Raw genomic sequence first — 4,508 nt, 5'->3', positions numbered from 1 at the left:
ATTGAGCAGTCATATCCATAACAGTCAGGATATATTCATATCCACCTTTTGCTTTAGATAATGGATCCCACACAATTTACAATTACCTGACTGAATGGTTCCTCAAAACCTGGTACTGTATCGGAATCAGCGTTGAAGAGTGTAGTGCTGGAAAAGCACACTGGTCAGGCAGCATCTGAGGAATGAAGAGCTTATGCTCGAAACGTCGACTCTCCTGGTCCTCGGCTGCTGCCCGACTGGCTGTGCTTTGCCAGCACCACATCTCCAGTACTCACTTTCTTCATAGGAATCAGGGTTGCTGGTTCACTCACATCTTGAAGTTTACCTATGATTTGACAAATGCGATACATTTTCCAAAACTGCAAAACATTCTCTCTGTAATTTTGGTCAAGTAAAATACCCGCTTATGGATGCCTGGGTTTTTCGAATCACCAAATATCCTCCTCCTATGGAAATTTCATTTGCTACTTATAATATCTCCCTTCAAAATGTGGGCGGTACCACTACCACAATACACAATTCTTCATTTGCGAGTCTATGAGGTGCCTCCACTTTCAAATCAGCATTTCTTGTACCTTGTTTGTGAAATCTGCAATTATGGGTGACGCTGCTCCTTTTCATCCTGCCAAATAATTACCCAGGTGTAAGTTAATTCTGTCAACAGGGAATGAAAAAGGACAAGATAGACCTCTTAAAGTACAGTAACACCACGAGGATAAATCAGAATTTTTCTCTCAATGTCAAGAATCAGATTTTCTCATTCTTGTGCAAACAGACTTAGAATGTAAGATTTAAGACTCATTGTTAAATGATATTTGCCCACTTTCCTCCTTTATCCCTTAACATCCCAATACTATTCACCTGAAGACTATTTATTTAGTCTCTCCTTATCGTCAGTGTGACGATAAATAATTACATCTTTAAGACATTTTATAAGACATATACCTCCCTTTCACACCATGCCTCAGGAAGGAGCGGAGCTCCAAAACCTTGCAATTTCTAATAAATTTGTTGGACTATAATCTGATGTCCTTTGATTTTTGACCTTGTCCAACCCTGTTCAACTCTGGCATCTCCATAAAATGTCGGTGTTAAAGATTAGGCTGAATCATTTGCAATCGTCTTCAACAGAAGCACAGAGTGAATTATTCATTTCCTATCAACGTCCCTTTTATCATAGATGCTAGTTTTCAACCAATTCTGTTCACTCCTCATGGTGTCATGAAATGACCGAATGCACTGAGTACAGCAAGCGCCATGAACACTGACAACCTTCTGGCTTGGAAGTGCCTGTGTTGGACTGGGGTACACAAAGTTAAAAATCATACAACACCAGGTTAAATTCCAACAAGTTTATTTGGAAGCACTAGCTTTCGGAGCGCTGCTCCTGACAGTGGTTCGAACGTCTTGTGCACACTAGAAAATAGACGGGCAGGGAGGGTAAGACAATTAAGAACATTTGCCTTAACATCAGTGAATCTGTATAAACAGGACACCGAGTGATAACATTCACTGCTGTTCCTTTGTGAAGTTAATAACAATGTTCGATTCTGACCTCAAAACGAAACTCGATATCAATTAACTTCACTCTTGAATTATCGTCCTTCACTATTATCTGTCAAGTTCAGAATATGCAGTGCTTTTGTTAACTTTTTGTGTTTGTGACAGTACAGCCTTTGTAAGTTTGTGTATAAAGGTAGTCTATTTTTGTTAAAGTTAAAAATCACACAACACCAGTCCAACAGGTTTAATTGGAAGCACACTAGCTTTCGGAGCGACGCTCCTTCATCAGGTGATAGTGGAGGGCTCGATCATAACACAGAATTTATAGCAAAAAATTTACAGTGTGATGTAACTGAAATTATACATTGAAAAATTGATTGTCTGTTAAGCCTTTCATCTGTTAAAAAACAGTGATAGTTTTACTCCTTTAATGTGTAAATCACAAAACCTTTTTTAAAAAGTTGCATTCTCGGGTTAGCTGTTAACAATGGTGATAGCTAGACAATATGTTGAAGGTGTTAGCCCCCGTGTTCTCTGTCTATACCATGATGTTTAGATTGATTCTAATCTAAAAAGTGAGATAATGGAGTTTTACATAAATTCATGCAGTTTTTTGAGCTCAGAGTTCTACATGAATGCATGCAGTTTTTGAGCAAAGTACAATGTAACTCTGCAAGTACAAAATTCACCCCACAAAATATATGTGTGCATATGGGTCTTTGTCTTCTGTGTGTGTGTGTCTGTCTGGGGTGGGGGTTGTGAGTGTGAGAAAGTGTGTGTGTGTGTGTGTGTGTACAGTGAGTGCAGAGTGTCTTAAGTCTGTGAGAGGGTGCATGTGTGAGTGTGGGAGTGTGTGTCTATAAGGGTGTGTGTGGGTGTCTGTGTGTACATGTGTCCGTGTGTATGTGAGTGTGTGTGTGTGTAGGAATATCTGTGTGTGTGTGAAGTGCAATGGTGATCACCCGCAATGTGACATGAACCCAAGGTCCCGATTGAGGCCCTCCCTATGGGTACCGAATTTAGCTATCAGCTTCTGCTCGGCCACTTTTCTCTGCTACCTGTCCCGAAGTCCACCTTGGAGGATGGTCACCCGAAGGTCCGAGGCTGAATGTCCTGGACCACTGAAGTGTTCCCCAACTGGGAGGGAACCCTCCTGTCTGTTGATTGTTGTGTGGTGCCCATTCATCCGTTGTCGTAGCCTTTGCTCAGTTTCCCCAATGTAACTTTAAAAAAAAGGTTTTGTGATTTACACATGAAAGAAGTGAAACTAACACTGTATTCCAACAGATGAAAGGCTTAACAATCAATTTTTCAATGTATAATTTCAGTTACATCACACTGTAGATTTTTGCTATAAATTCTGTGTTACGATCAAGCCTTCCACTATCATCTGATGAAGGAGCGTCACTCCGAAAGCTAGCGCGCTTCCAATTAAACCTGTTGGACTATAACCTGGTGTTGTGAGATTTTTAACTTTGTACACCCCAGTCCAACACCAGCATCTCCAAATCATGACTACTGTTTTTGATAATACAACAGAGTAGCCTTCAGGGTTCTTGAACAGCTGATGTTCTACTTTCCTGGGTTATTAGAATCCAGTTAATCTGGATTATAGGTATCAGTGTTATGTTGTAACAGTGATGCTATTAGTAAATGAAGGAAATGATTAAAATCAAACTAAACTGTCTGCAAGAGTTTTTTTATTCCAGACTATCAAAGGTACAATCTCTGGGACGAACCAAGAGGCTTACAGGTTGAATTCATAAGGAATTCCGTGGACAGTCTCAAACCTGTACTTTATCATCATAATTTCCTTATATATTTTCAATCCTACTGTAGTGACTGTTAGGGAGTCATAAATTACATTCACTAGTGTCTTCTTCCTCCCTTCATTTCTTCCCCCCAACCATGAGTTTCTACACCTTCTAATCCGAAAATATCAAAGAAAGAAAATTGGCTGATTAGAAGAAGGCATAGAATAGGAATAAAGCAGCCAGTGTGACTAGTGAAGTTCCTTAGGAGTCAGTGCTGGAACCACAGTTATTCATATGATACCTTAATGATCTGGACGAACGAACTGAAGGCATTGTTGCTACGTTTGCAGTGATACAAAGATAAGTGGAGGGATAGGTAATGCTGAGGAATTGGTGAGGTTGCATAACGATTTAGACAGGCTAAGAGATTGGGCAAAGAAGTGGTAGATTGAATACAATATGGGAAAGTGTAAGGTTATGCACCTTGGTAGGAAAAATAGAGGCATAGACTATTTTCTGAATGGGAAAAGGCTTTAGAAATCTTAAATACAAAGGGACTTGGGCATCCTAATTTAAGATTGTTTAAGGTTAACATGCAGATTCAGTTGGCAATTAGAAAGGTACAGTTAATAAAGTGTGGCACTGGAAAAAGTGCAGCAGGGCAGGCAGCATCTGAGGAGCAAGACAGTTGATGTTTTGGGCCTAACTCTTCAACAAGACTGGGGAGGAGAGGGGGTCTGAGAAATAAACAGGGGGCGGGGCAAGGGAAAAAATTGTTGGGATGGAGGCAGGTGGGCAAAGGTAGGAGGTGATTGTGACAGGTCAGTGGGAGGTGCGGAGCGGATAAGTGGGCAGGAAAATGGACAGGTAGGCTGTTTGGTTGTAGGCTCCCCAGACAGAAGATCAGGAATTATTCCTCCAGTTTGCAGGTTGAGGAAGTCCAGAGTGGACATGTTATGGGAAGAGTTGAATTGCATGGCTACAGGAAGGTGGGGTTGTTTGCTGTGTCTGGACTAGATATGTTCCCTGAACTGTTCCGTGAGTTTGTGCCCGGTCTCTACGATGTAGAGGAGACCACATCGAGAGCACCGGCTCAGAACATGTGACTCTAGGATGTGCAAGTAAATCTCTGCCGGATGTGGAATGATCCTTTGGGACTTTGGATGGAGGTGAGAGGGGAGGTGTGTGTGGGGAGGAGGGGAGGTGTGTGTGGGGAGGGAGGGAGGGGCGTATGTGGGGAGAGGGGAGTGT

General features: G+C 41.6%; 1 long non-coding RNA gene across 1 annotated transcript in view; it reads right to left on the bottom strand.

The window, feature by feature from the left end:
- Nucleotides 1-207: 207 nt before the first annotated feature.
- The window catches only part of LOC122541380, a 16,196-nt gene continuing 11,895 nt past the window's right edge, over nucleotides 208-4,508 (bottom strand). Inside the window, exon 4 of the long non-coding RNA XR_006309587.1 lies at nucleotides 208-622. This is a non-coding gene — a long non-coding RNA (uncharacterized LOC122541380). The remainder of the gene's footprint in view (nucleotides 623-4,508) is intronic.

This window comes from Chiloscyllium plagiosum, chromosome 37 (genome assembly GCF_004010195.1).
Source record: "Chiloscyllium plagiosum isolate BGI_BamShark_2017 chromosome 37, ASM401019v2, whole genome shotgun sequence".
Lineage (NCBI taxonomy): Eukaryota > Metazoa > Chordata > Chondrichthyes > Orectolobiformes > Hemiscylliidae > Chiloscyllium > Chiloscyllium plagiosum.
The sequence above is the reverse complement of the archived record's forward strand: the minus strand, read 5'-3'. Positions and strand labels throughout refer to the sequence as shown.